Source organism: Falco cherrug, chromosome 5 (assembly GCF_023634085.1).
Source record: "Falco cherrug isolate bFalChe1 chromosome 5, bFalChe1.pri, whole genome shotgun sequence".
NCBI lineage: Eukaryota > Metazoa > Chordata > Aves > Falconiformes > Falconidae > Falco > Falco cherrug.
Genome location: NC_073701.1, coordinates 61,009,000 through 61,023,675, shown reverse-complemented (window position 1 = coordinate 61,023,675; position 14,676 = coordinate 61,009,000). Strand labels below are relative to the sequence as shown.

Here is a 14,676-nt window from a genome sequence, read left to right as displayed (position 1 = left end):
CCCCTGCCATGTGTCCAGGCAAGCAGCCTACAAAACCAAAATAGGTTTAAAAGCCTAACTAGCTATTCTAAGGGGTGGCGACAACAAATTATTTTTTTATGCAGCCTTCCAACTCATCTGTAAGCACTTTGAAGGAAAAAGATAATCTAAATTTCTAGGGTCTAATTCAGCTCATCTAATAAAAGGAAATGTGATTCACTGAGAAACACATTAACAAGAATTCTGGTCTAAGTGAGCCATATGTGGATATACAGTGTTAGGCTCAGTCCAATGGAAAAAGCAACGTGGCCTGAAGCAGTTGCTTTGTAACAGGGGACAAAACTTCAGCGTGGACCCGTTTCAGGCTCGCTCAGCACACCTTATCTAGCCAAAAGAGTCATGTATTTACTACGGTTAAAACTGATAGCTATTGCACATGCTGTGACTGTATGCACGTTTGCAAGGAGGCTAGCCCATATGCTGAATATGCTTATAGCCTGTTAGTCTCAGAGACTAACTTGCTGTGACTAACCAGCTAATGTTGGTTTTGGTTCCATCCCTGCTGTGCAGCGTCTATGTAGATCAGCTCTACCTCTGCACCAACACATACAGAGTTTTTGACCACCACTGAACAACTTACAGCCCCCTCCACTCACCACTGCACTCCTAAGCCCATTACCTTTAATACCTCCCACTCCTACTATCTCACATACATACAGAAAACTCATATACCCAGTAATATTGGGGAAATCGCTTTAATCTACAACAAACTTGACTAATCACAATTAATAAACTTGGTGGTGGGCTTTAAGAGTAGGAAAGTTTCAGTACATTCCCTTACTTTTTTTTTTTTCCCTCTCTAAATACTATAGCACGAGACAAACACTAAGCACAGTTCTCCATTATTTGCAACCCACCTCAAACTTCCTCAGTACAACTACCTGTAAGCCAGACTGAAGCAACTACCTTTTCAGTATCTTATCAGCACTATGGCTGTAAGTAGGACAGGCTGAACTAGTATTTTTTTTCACAGTTTAAGGATAAGTTATTTCACCACCTCATCAGCGTAACTCCTAAGCTATTCAGAACCCTCAATCCAGTTATCTTAAAAAGGACCCATGAAATAGCCAATTTGGCCTAATAGAAGAATAAACCTTAAATAATCTGTTAACTAAAACAATCTGAATATGTCTGCAGCCAGGCTCAGCACCCACTACAACCACTTATGGCCTTCTGTCCACCCTTGGGTTCATCCTTTCAAATTCACACGTTCACTTACTTAAAACATCTAAAGCCAACACTGCAAACTATGCTAAGAGATTTGGGTTTTACCTCCCCAGAAGAGATTACTTTTCTTCATCACAGAAAAGGTCACAGAACTGAGTGAGAGAAGGCAGTAACATCACAGACTAAGGCGTGCCATGTGATAATCTCTTCCAGAAAATAATTTAGCTTTATTCTGTGAAATCAGTTAACACCATTGAACTCAATGTAAATTGTTCTAGAAGTAGCTGAAGAGCAGAGCCATATTAAAAGACATATTTCAACCCAAAGCAAATTAAATGCTCCCAGTTTCACGTTAATACTAAAAGGAATTTTGAAAAAGCTATATAGAGTAATATTGACAAGTTCCATTAAAACTGTGCAAATTACTTTTGCTTTCACCTATATGCAACACATACATTTTGGAACTCTGTTGATGGGTACAGATATCAATGAGCTATCCGGAAAGGCAGAAAAAGGTTTTGGTTTTAAGAATACATTGGAATCCTTCAGTTACAGCGGAGACAGCCTCTCCTGTGACTACAGAAGTTTAATTCATCACCTTTAATGGACATTAGGCTGGTGGTCGCTTCAGAAGCCAATTGACACTACATGAATAAACAGTACTCAGTTCAAAAGCTGCTTGATATTGAGATAAAATATTTATTACTATTATTCTTTTCTAAAATGCCAATTTTGATAGTGAGCTTTATGCCTTGCTCACCTATAACACAAAACTTCCATCAATATTTATAAAGAGTAATTTATTCTAGAGCAAACAGTGCAAAATTACTAGCCAGTGTATGATTTGTAAAGCCAATATTTGCATATCAGGTATTAAAGCAGGTCCAAGTCATTACTGGAAGTGGACATATGTTTTGAAAACACCAAATGCAGGAAAAAAACACAGCACATGACTTCAGATGGTTCTGTCCCAGGTTTTTCACTTTTGACATTTTCTTAGTGAGCTAAATGAGCACTAAATACACATTAAACAAACCTTTCAATCCTATTATGCACAGTTTGCAAAAATGAAACAAACATACAAGACCTTCACTGCTTTTAACTTCTACAGCTACATCATACCACGAAGAAGCAACTGACCTCTGTCAAGGTCACATGGGTATTTCCTGGGGGTTTTCTGCTTTAACTAGCAGCTAAGTCAGCTAACAAAGCTTGAAGTAAAAAAACCTGCATCTGAAGAGGAAGTAGAAGGCAGCTTCTTGCTATTAGTGTATGAAAAACAACTAAGATGAAATTAAACCTATGGAAAAAAGACAAAAAGGCATCTACTGTCAGATATTAATATTGCCTCAGAAGAAATATGTCCCAGATGTAGTTATCAAATGCAATGTTTAACAAATATATTTTTAATTAAACACTTAGGCTGTTAGAAAAGAGGTAAACTTTAGTTTCAGCATCCTGAAATTCTGCTATACAACCATCACTCCACTCACAGTCAAAAACGGGTCTGCCTTCCACCCTCGCCTGGACTACGCAATTCTGTGGGATGACCCTCTCAAAGGTAAGCCTAGAGCTGCATCCCCCGGTAAGAGACACCTGCTGCATTACCAACCACCAATTAACCACAGACACATGGAAAGGGGACATGGAAGATCCTCACCAAAACAAGCTTATCCTGGTGCAAAGCAGATTCATGCCAGGCTTCCATGGCACATACCAGGCACAACAACTGCCACCTGCAAGGCCAGCTCCAGAAGGGGTTTGGCAGCACCCAGCCCTCCAGGTAGCTCCCAGCTGATGGGCACCTGCAGACTAACCCAGGCATATTCACACAAGTTCAAGCCAGACCAAGGGGACACATGGTACTTGCCCTTCCACATTGGAAAGGCCAACAGGCATTCCCTTTTTAAACAGAATTCCTATTATTAAGCACAATTTCTAGTTTTAGGACACATCAGAGGAACAAAATAAATGGAAGGAACAGATATCAGTTTCAGTGGGCTTTAAATCAGGTCCCAAAGATTAACACCAGTTAGATAAATAAATAGGAACTTCTTGTCGGTAAGATGGGACAAAATAGGATTATAACATACAAGGGCAGCTTAAGAGAAATTCAGACAGAATCTCTTCACACTACACAAATAGCATGTCATCACCTTTTACAAAAAAAAAAATAATAATCGTTTAATCCAAGAGACACAATAGGAGTTAATGGCAGCAAGTTCAATGGGTTGGTGATTTCAAGGCCAGAAGGAGAGCTGATTATCTACTCTGTTCTCATGGATTAACACAAATCAGAAAACCAGCAGTTTCTATACCAAATCTAGAACTCGTACCTGGTCTAGTTAAAAGTTAAACTCCAGGCAGAAAATTGTCATCTCTGTAAAATGGTCCATACACTTGCTACTCTGATAGATAAGAGATCGACACCTTATTTCCAATCTGAGCTCTTGTAGCTTGCATGCCCGACCAGGCTGCTGTGTGAACTTTTATGTACTACAGAACAGTTCCATACCAGTATTTTTACTGTGCGGCAATCAAGGAAGTTCCCAGCATATACAGCTTGCCACAGAGAATGGTAAGCTTTTAGAAGTCTCATTAAGAAACAGATTTAGCACATCTGAAATGACAACTTCTGGGTCCCTTCTCTAAACTAATTCTAGTCGTCCAGAACCCTTTTTGAAGTTAGGCAACTCCCCTACTCTCAACACTTCAGTGTTTACAGGTCCACATGACTTCACCACTTTTTAAAATAAAGACAGAAGATACTCCCTGGATGTAACCCTAAGTCTTTTCTCAGAGCCATCTTCATGGGGAAATCACTGTTTTTTTACTGAAGTAGGCAAAAGTATTACAATTCACTTTGTTAAAATACCTCTTCAGATGTAGGAGGAGAAGCCAAATTAAGTAGGTCTATAATAGCACTTTTTCCAACCTTCTTAATGAAATTGGCACCAAAAAAAATCAAAAGTATTCTCATGGAGTCTGCATATTATTCCAGATGATTGTTAAGGATAATGAATGGAGTTGGAATAATGGAGATGGCGATTCCCCATACACTCTATCTTCTGCAATCTATCAAGTAAAAAAATTTTAATCTGTTCACACGGACAATGGTTCCTTTCTACAATATTATTTCTTATACTCAGAACATCACCCTAAGCTAAATCAAATATCTTACTGAAGTCAAAACACAAAAGCTTAAAATTTCAACAAGAAACAGAACAGCCCTTTTTTAACAACAACAAAAAAAAAAACAACACACTTTCAAAACTGTTTTGATTCGGATGTATTACACTATCCATCTTTAACCCTCAACTGTTCTCCAGTAGCTTGTGTCTTCTATTGAAACAACACACCAAGTTTTCCTTGTTTCCACATTTAGCTTTAAAAAAAAAAAGCCCAAAACTGCAAACCACTCGTAGCTGTCACATATTCTTAAGATTTTATGATAAAAACCTAGATGTTTATGAAGAAATACTCTTCACAGCTTTGGAAAGAAATTAAAAAAATGTAATTAATTAAACTATGTGTTACAAGTGACCATTAAGCATTCCAAATTTGTCTCATGTCCACTTGTTGATGGTGTATGCATACACTTTTTCTAGAAAATATACGGCTGTTAGAGGCAGGGATCTGAATCAGATAAAGATTCCTTGGCAAACAGTTGATTTCCACAGCACCTTCCACAAAAGCACTCCAATTATTCTCAACTGCCACATCTACATGGTTATTCAAACACATGGACATGAGTAAACTTGCAGGCAAACAGTCTCTGAGCCAAGCTGGGTAATGGTTACCAGCTTTCCCCTATTGCAACTGCTACACTGATTTTTCAATCACCCATAGAAAAACAATACCCTTAATATAAAAGTACAAAGCAAAACCTGTAAATGAGTTTTAATCAACTTCATTAAATCATCACTGAGCAGCTTTGAGGCATGTATCCTCATATATGTGAGGTACCATACTACCTAGTAACTACAATCATGGCTACAGTATTAAAACTACTATAGTACCTTTGGCTACTACCATAAATCCTGAATAATGATCGGGGAAACTTACAGACAGCATCATTAAAGTAACCAAATTGTTTTTAGCCACTTCTAAAGTAAAAGTTTATTTTCCTGAAATAGTATATTAATATAATTATTCAGAGCTGATGAGTAACAAATTGTTTAGATAATTTCTGGTGACACTTCTTTTTTTTTAAAAAAAAAAAAGAAGTGTATGGTCTTCCATTTAGGAGATCAATATAAATATTAGTAGCTTATCAGACAACTACACCACACAGAGACATTCAAGATTTACTTTGTGTTCTGACACGTTTCTCCCAGCATCTTTAGGGATGGCCAGAAAAGAGAAATGCCATCCCGAGTTGACAAACCTCTGAGAATTTAAAAGATGGCAACATCACTCCCACTAGGATGGAGAAGTGTTTAGTGCCTGCTGTTCTGGGGAAATACCTCCAGACTAGCAGTGATAAGAACAGATTAAGAGAAATAATCAACGCTCTCATAAGCATTTGTAGGAAATGGAAGACCCATGAAGAGCTACTCCTTAAGTCACTGGGGGCGGGGGGGGGGGGGGGGGGGGGGGAGGGGGGGGGCGGGGAGTGGGGGATAGAAAAGCCAGCCTCCAAAACACTCTGATCAGACATTTGTCAAAAGCAACACTTAGAGACGTTTTTATTATTAGCGCTCCTATCTAGCTTTTGGTCATTACATGCCTCAGGAAACAAATATTTATTTCATTTAAACGAGACAACTTTTTCTACACGCTGCTTGTACAAATCACTCTGCTAGCCCATGTAGTCACCGAAAGCGATCGCCTGTAACCAGCTCTTATCCTCTCACCAGAAGAAATCATGAAGAGCTCTTGTCAGTTTTCCTCCTCCTAATGCATTCTGCTTTGGTATTGGCATTTCTGTGACAGATGGAACAGTATAGCCAGCATCTCCCAGCCTCCCCCTGCCCCTTACTGGGGTGTATGCGGAGGGAGCAAAGCTTGCTCTAGCAAAGAGGTCATTTGTACCTAACAATCCTGAAAATATTTAACATAATGCTTTGCTTATTCAGTCTGGCAAATGCTTTTATTTTAACCTCAAGTATCCTTAGTAAATTTCAGCCGTATGCAAAAATGCGTAACAGGCTAACAAGCCTCCCTCATGTGTATTTCTAATTAAGCTTCTTCCTAGATACCGAGTAATGTTTAAAAGAAACATTCTATAGAGAATCAAAGTAAATCAAACGATTAAGTATTTCTCTTTGTGAAACTGCACATTTACATAGGCATCACCAGCAGAGGGAAGGAGATCATGGTAATTCCTCCATGCTTTTCTTCTGGATACGCAGAAGTATTTTCTTGTCCTTTTCCATTGTATTGCAAACTTTGATGTCTCTTCCACATCAGGTAATACAAGGTTCCATGCACTCCTATTCGGAATGCAGTTCCCAGTAAGAATTTATGTGGTTTTATACTTATATACACATTTAAACACATACACACTCACGCATATTTTCAAAATTGTAATCAGACTGCTGAATGGACAAGAAAAGACTGCGATATAATAAATAAGAGCTTCATTTTCATGGGAGGAAACATCAACTAACAGAGTTCTGTATAGCCGAGTGGCTTAAAAACTTCTGCCAAGACACTAAGCTGCTCCTTTTTACTTATTACAGCCAGCCCTGCCGAAAGACCATAAAAATTGATTTTATGCTTCCGGTCTCTATGCTAGCTAGAAAAGTATAGATTGTTTTCCCCTACGTTTCTGATAAACAGAACTTTCCCTTATCTCACACCTTCTTGACTACCACTCTAACCAACACTGAACATTTTCTGGGCTCTTGTATCTGATTTAAGTTATGATCAAGGTAAGAGAACATTTCAGATTGTTAAATGAAACGCTGGTTTAGTATATATGGTTTTAAAGGGCTTCTTGGCCATCACTGTTAGAGAAGGCTATATCCCACTTGCACTGCTATGGCATACGTGGTAAATTATTATTTTTCACATTTGTTCTGGGGAAGTATTAGAAATGCTCTAAGTCTGTGAGCTACCTCTTTAAATTCCAGTATCAATCCTTAAAATGGATTTAACATATTTTGCATCAAACATTAATAAGGCTCACTTAGGCACTCTTAATGCGAGGGAAAATTGGGCTTGTATGAAATGGCTACACTGGAGCATATCATGCTTTTGCAAGTGCGGGAGTATGATTATTTTCTACAGTATGTCATTATCTTCTGCCCTGTGGTTCTTTTTTAAATTATCTCTTCTCACTCAAGCTGCCTACACTGTGTTTTTAAGCTATATAGTTTCAATTTATGAATTGCACGCATACAGATTTTGAGCAACTATACCACAAGCCAAGGGTCAGACCACGTAAAAGTATATTCCCCTCAAACACTACTAATAGAACTACAATTCCAAAAAGCTTGGAAGAGATACGCATGTTTGACTCTTAAGACATAAGATCAGGTCATTTGTTTCCCAGACAGGCAAGAAAATACTATTCTAGACACACGTGGAATCTCCTTACACTTTTCCTGAGCGGGTTTACTTAAGCATAGCTAGAGATGTCATTTCACATCCTCACAAAGCAAATGAGTTTGCTGCCTACTTGTCCTTGCACCCAGAAGCTCCCCCTCCCCTTCTCAGGGTCACTCCTGAAACAATTGCTCATCTGTAACTCTAAATGTCAGCCCACCAGAGAAAGGAGCCTCCCCTCAGGTCTCCAATGATCATCTTCTGCCTCTTAGGATGAAGCAACTCTCTCTCACAATAAAGCAGTTTAAACAGCATGTAATAGATTAACACACAATACCGACGGCACACTGCATAGCTGCTCAGAGGATCAATATTGCCATGGCTGATTAGTAGTCTAGTTGAGGTCTACAACATGTATGTGTATCTAAAATTACTCTACCGACCTTTGTACAGAAAATATTATTTCAGAGACAGTGAAATATTATTGCATTACAGCATTTTGCATCGAGTTTACAAGGTAATAAACGCAGAGCTCCCTCTTCACCTGCAAATGGCTATTAAATAAGGAAAATCAGCCTTGACATCCCCCGGACAATCAAAAGAAATTATTTATTTGGATGCTAACATCTGTCTCGAGATTGTGGCCAAGTGCTTTTCTGCGCTCATTTAGGACTCCACTTGGAAAGCTTTTTCAGTTACATTTACCTAGAGATTTCTCTCTACCACTTCCCATCTGACAGAAATCACTCAGCTGGGTCTGATGAATAATAGCAAAAGGCAGCTCATATCAGAGATGATTGAATTACAGATTGTTGAGAGTGCCATAAAGGCTCATTCCAATGACTACATTTAATTTACTTACTATACTGACTACCAGAAGCCGGTAGTCTTTGACATCTTTATTCCAGACGACTAAAAACAAAAGAAATATTAACATTCTTTGCCACTTTCTCACTGCTCTGCCTAGCAGAGTTTGATAGGCGATTATTAACTTTAAAGCAGAGCGCTGAGCCCCGATCCATGCCGCGTGCGCCTACGAACTGCCCGTAACGCACCCGAAAGCACGGCCAGGCGGGCGGTACTCGGTAAAACGACGGTAATAACGTCCGAGGGCACAAACCGGGATCGCACGGGAAGGACACGCAGTCGGCTGACAGCCCCTCCGAGCAGGACAGGAAAGGCTGTTGGGAACTGACACCCAAGCGGCTGGACGCTGCCCGCGGGGGCCGGGGCAGGAACGGCGGTGCGCCCCCCGCCCGCCGCCGGGACACACCGCCCTGCCGGGAGCGGCGGCACCCGGGTGACACCCGGAGAGGCAAGTTGGCCCGGCGGCCGCCCCCGGGCAGCGGCGGGGAGGGGCGGGGGGCGGGCGGGCGGCGCCCCACTGCCACAGCCGGGGCGGGGGGCGACGGCGGAGCACGGTGGCGGAGGGGGGCGGGGGGCGCGGGCGCCCCCTTTGTCTGAGCCGCCCCCCGCGGGAGAGCCCCGGGGGCGGGCCCCCGGCAGCTGCGGGCAGAGCCGCCGGGCAGGCGGCGCCGCCAGCCGCCCCCCAGCATGTGCTCTCCCCCCGCCCACGCAGCGGAGCCCACCCCCCCCACACCCACCCCCCCGCCCAAGGCGACGCCGCCCGGGCGCGGCAGCCCCGGAGCGCTACCTTACCTGGCAACCGCGGCGGGTGCAGCCGGTTCGCCCTTCAGCCTCCCCCCGCGGCGGCCCCACGCGCGCCCGGGCCCCTCCCGGGGCGAGGCTGCGGTGGCCGGCGAGGTGCGCGGTGGACCGCCCCCGCGCACGGCAGGCAAGCTGCCCCAGCCCCCTGCGCTCGGCGGGCTGGCGGCGCGCCGGGCTCTAAGTTTCAGCGGCAGCGGCCGCCGGCGGGCAGGGCAAGGCAAGGCGGGCGGGGAGGCGGAGGCGGCACGGGGGATGCGCGGCGCCGGGAGCGCCGCCACACTGCAGCGTCTCCAGGAATCCCTCCCGCGAGAAGCAGCCCATCACCCCCGGCCCGCCGCCCTCATTGGCTGGGGGGCGGGGAGACGGGCTCCGCCAGCCAATCGGACGGCGCCCACCATGGGTGGAGCCGCCGCGCCGGCCTCGCCCATCCCACGGCCGCGCGGTCCCTGTCTGCCCCGTCGGGCGGGGCCGGCCAGCGGCAGGCGGGGGAGGAGGAGGAGGAGGAGGAGGAGGAGGAGGGCGAGGGCATCCCCGCGCATGGCGGCCGGGGCTGGCACCGCGGCCCCCGGGGCCGCCGCGGGGCCGCCGCCGGGCGGCACGAGGCGCCGTGCCACAGCCGCGGCGGCCGTCGGGTGACCTGTGTGCCCCGTGCAGGGCGCGGCGCCGCCTGCGGGGCGCTCCGGGGGCGACGGGGAGCGGGGGCGGCGCCCCTCGCCCGGCGCTGCCGCAGTCCCGCCGTACTCGGTACTTTTAACGGGCCTGCGGTGCGCGGCCCTCCCGCTCCGGTGGGCCCTTGGGCAGCCTGCGCCGGGCAGTCGCGACTGAGCGGGGAGTCGTGTTTGGCGTCAGTGGCTTATGCGAGAGCAGACCGTATCGCGTGTTCAGGTAAGGGCATGCGAGGGTTAACTTAATTCCCTTGATCCATCCACTCTGAACTGGAGCTTTGATTAACGTTGGTCTGCAAAATGTAACTGTAGCAAATTCAATTAAGGGAAGCACATTTCTTCAACTTTTAATTAGATCTACCCTATTTGTCTAATGTTTAATATAACATAAAAAGCTGCTCCAGTTCCAGAGGGAAATGGAAATAGATTTAGATGTAAGCTCAGCTTTTAAAAACACAACAGACTAAAGTTCTTTGTTCTTCAGCGTATATTATTGTTGCATCTGCACCCTCAAAGGCACGGGAGGAAAACATAATTTTATGTGAAAAACTGTAAAATAATAGTGTGGTACTTATGCAAGAGTTGCCCATAACCTTTAATTGTTCACAGGGTACCAAACATACAGGTTCCAGCCCGGGCTTGATGCACAGTACTACGGGATCCTGCTGAATTTCTAAGAAAACTTGAGTAAGTAGTAATGTATTCCACAACCATTTAGTTGGTTACATTTAGTACGTGAGAGAGAAAGTTACCTGAATTACATCTTAATATGATAAATAGCAAATGTTGGCAAAGAGAGGAGCCCGTATGCCATCATTAGTGAGTAACTGAGCAAGTTGGAAGGCTCCCACATTCCCTAAGTAACTTACTGTGCCTTCAACAGAACGTCGTCCTGCCATTCCCCACCCATGCCTTCATGGTGTGATTTGCTTCTAAAAATCACAGCCATTTTCCAATTCAGTTCAAATACGCATTTTGTCAGTGCTGGACATACGTTTTCAGGTCTATTAGTCACAATATGAGGTTTTTTTATATGAGCACATTAGGTCATGAGAGGAGAAAGGGAAAAGGAAAGCAAATACCGGCTCTAGCTAACCTAGGGAAAGGAGGGACCACCGTAATCTAAACTGCATATGCAGAAGCTGTCGCCTGCGTGCCCAGATCACCCTGTGTGATTTAAAAGTGTGGTTGTTTTCTCTCTCCCAATACAATAGATATCAAGAACTGTTTTCTCTAGGATCATTTATCTGGTCAGTTAAAAAACCCACACATTTCAATGCTACTGATTATGAGAACCTGATGCTGTGTTCCTAACAGCCACACAGCCAGAAGTCTGTGGGAGTCTGGCATTCGCAAGGCATGACACATCATACTCTGTCTTAGTATTTAAGTAAAGACAAGAAACTTCACATAAGCCTAACAGCCCTCTCTTAGTGTATAGACAGTACAGAACAGAAATGCTGTCTGGCAGTAGCCCTGAGGAGTATACCATCACTTTCTCACTCTCTGTTTTAGTCCATAGGTGTTTATTCTGCTAGATTAAAAAAAAAAAAAAAAAAAAAAAAAAAAAAAAAGGCAGGTGCGGTAGGGGCTAGGAGAGTGGTAGGAGAGATTTCTCCTAATCTTTTCTAAGCTTGGTAATTTGCAGTGGAGAAATTGCTGCAAAGGTTGCATTCCTTCTAGCACACATACTTCCTTCAGTTCCTTTTGTACCCAAAAGCTTATTCATACAGGATGTCTCCAGTCCTGTGAGGAAGTTTTATTTCACTACTGCATCCTCAAAGAAATGGGTAGTTGCTGTCCAGTCATGACGTTAATAAAACCAAAGGAATCTGTGAAACTTGGACGATAATGGGCAAGGACGTGCTAGAGGAGCTCAGGAGCCATTTGATGAATGCTTGGAGTGCTAACCAAGTCCTAGCCATTAAACTCAGAAAACACAGATCATTGTAATTACTGTTGTTATGTCTTCCACAGTTGTGTTCAGGGAAGAAGAAGGTATCCTATCATGAGAAAAAAAGAAGAAACATGCAAATCCAGAAGGAATTATGTTCTAAACCCAAGACCTATTTTGTTTCATTTTGTTTTGGTTTTATGTGCATTAGTGCATCAAAAGAATTTTAAATAGTGTCTACTATTTGGAAGTGCCATCAGGAAACGTACCGAATAGAAATGAAGAACAAGACTCTGTTATATCCTTCATATTCCTTGCTTTTAATTTAGACTTTGACTGAGCCAAAGGTTGACGAGCATCTGGGAAGTATCTGAATAAAAAAGCGAGACCAGAAATGGTGCAATGTTTGTCTTTGCCATTTTTATTTTTTACTCTCTGTATACTATGACTTCAAGATAAAACCTTCAAGATTAGAAAGCGATATGAGCCATAAACACTAGGTTTTGAAAGTAAAAGACTCCTGCTTGCTCCATAAAGGTGGCAAAACCCTGGGCCAAAGCCAGTGAAACCAAAATATTTTCAGGCCTATCCTGGCGAGTTTTATGACATATAAAGGGCAGATACTAGAATTACAGTCACTGAACTGAGGCAAGTTCAGGAGCAACAACAATTGTAGCACATCAAAAACAGCAATCAGAGCTCTGGCTTTAGGCCCAAGCTGTCATCCGTTTTCTTTTGGACGTCGTCCTTTGGTGACCAAGGACCACAACTGCCACAATTAGATGTTCAAGATGGGAAGTCATATAAATCATGAGGGCACACCAGTGGCAGGTGAATGAGTAAATGATAATGATGGCATGTTAATTTACTTACCAGGGAGAGTCTAGAACTGGAAACTTAACAAGGACTGAACTGTGATTGTCATGATGAAATTATTCACTAGCCTTGTCTTGTCCAAGATCTCAGGTACCTGTTTTGAACAGAAAGATGCTTTTACTTTGTTCTTCATGGTCATGTTATTTTTTTCCTGGTTTCCCTTTTGTTTTGATCTTTCCTATCCTCAAGATTTTTATTTTGAGAGTAGTTTGTTTGCCTGAAGACAAAGAAATTGTCTTGTGCTTAGGGAAATGGGACAGCTTTTCAAAGGAAGATCCAATTGCATTATGATACTTCTTTTAGCAGATGAAACGCCCGCTCTCAGTTTTTTTTTTCCCAGTTGACGGGGAATCCAAGGGCTGGTATGTACAGCTGAAAATTAAAAATTTGGAATCCCATTTTAGTGCCCTGTTGTCCCACGCTTGGTTTCAGTAAAGTTTGTGTAACACATACCGGCTGATGATGGTGTGTTTAGAAGGCGCATTCCCAGTCAGGAAGCCAACTCTACATCAGGAGAACCTGAAAGACATGAAAGAGGAAGCTGAGTCCCAAAAGTGTGAATTAAGCTTCAGTAAAACGAATAAATAGTAAACTATTCAGCTATACACAACTAACAAAACCATATGAAGTAGGTCTTTGAAGATGATTTTTGGAGCGATGTGTGAGACTGTGAGTTGGATAGAGGGAGTGGAAAACAACTATTGAGGTTTTGGGTTGGTTTTGATTCTAGATAAAAATCACAGGGGTAAAATCAAAGAACTTGTTATTCTGCTGACTGATGTTTGTCTCAATTTGCCATTTGATTTCATTGTTTTCTTGTGTTTGTTCCGTACACATCAGCTGCTGCTTCCAAGTTGTTTAGGCAGAGATGGTCTCTTTTAATCTGCATTTGTATAGCAGCTGACACAGAGAGCTCCTGCTCTGCGCCCAGGGCCCCTGGATGCTGTGACAGCATAGAAGAAAATTAAAATGGAATTACTCTTTTACCAGAGTGTTCAAGTGTAGTCAAACAAACCTGCATATGCTTTGATAGATGTCAGCTCTGTAACACAAGGACAGATCTGAGTCAGTATCAGTCTGTTCCCCTGTAGATGGTGCCCCTAGTTCAGGGATTCTCTTTTGGGTTGACAAGCCTGCATCCTTAATACTCCTCCCCACTTTGAAAATCAGTTTTCACCAAGTGGTGCTCAGAGTGGTATTCCAGAAAAAACGCATTTTCGGTGCAGGTAGGACAAACTGGACTGATGTCCTGGTTTTCTTTTCAGGCAGAATCTACTATATAAAATGACAAACTAACTGAACCGTTAGCTTCCAGAGTGCCCAGATATTATCAGTCTTGGATCTTACCTTATGGTGGTAGACATTATGGCTTCCCCGGTGTAAAATTTCCAATCACTGGTGAGCATATGCATCATACGGATGTCTATGTAATAAAAAGAATGGGAGGTGGGATTTCTAATTTAATTTTGTGGAGCTGACCTTCACAAAACGCGAGGAAGAGCTGTCTAATGGCAGTCACTGTTACCCCTGAGAAGAGGGTCGAGACTTAAACAAGGTGTTTTCAAATGGATCCGCTAATTGTCACAATGTGCATAAAAGAGGACATTCCATTGTCTCCAGTACAAAACAGGGATAACTCTGATTTGAGAGACTCAAATGATTTGCCTGGTAAGTGCAAAATATGCTTATATTTACACCAACCTGAGAGTGGAGGGTGAATAATACATGCATTAGAATATAATACTGAAATGTAGGTAAAATCTTGTGGCTTCAGGCTGCCTGAATTTCATGTCTCTTATTTGTGATCTGCACAAAACCTTCAACATGCAGCAGACATGTAACAAAGAAACAGAAAGCCAGCCCAGCCATGGAGCA

The 14,676-nt window shown here is 43.2% G+C and overlaps 1 protein-coding gene and 1 long non-coding RNA gene across 5 annotated transcripts in view; one reads left to right on the top strand and one right to left on the bottom strand.

Annotated features, from left to right (window-relative positions):
- The window catches only part of SYT1 (synaptotagmin 1), a 357,459-nt gene extending 347,755 nt beyond the window's left edge, over positions 1 to 9,704 (bottom strand). For all 4 annotated transcript variants that reach the window (XM_055712129.1, XM_055712127.1, XM_055712131.1 and 1 more), the window contains exon 1: positions 9,358 to 9,704. The gene's annotated coding sequence lies outside the window, so the exon portion shown is untranslated. The remainder of the gene's footprint in view (positions 1 to 9,357) is intronic.
- Positions 9,705 to 9,871: 167 nt separating this feature from the next.
- On the top strand, positions 9,872 to 12,324 carry LOC114016460 (uncharacterized). The gene is made up of 3 exons (XR_003560903.2): positions 9,872 to 10,251; positions 10,641 to 10,718; positions 12,009 to 12,324. It is a non-coding gene; the product is annotated as an uncharacterized LOC114016460 (long non-coding RNA).
- Positions 12,325 to 14,676: the final 2,352 nt, after the last annotated feature.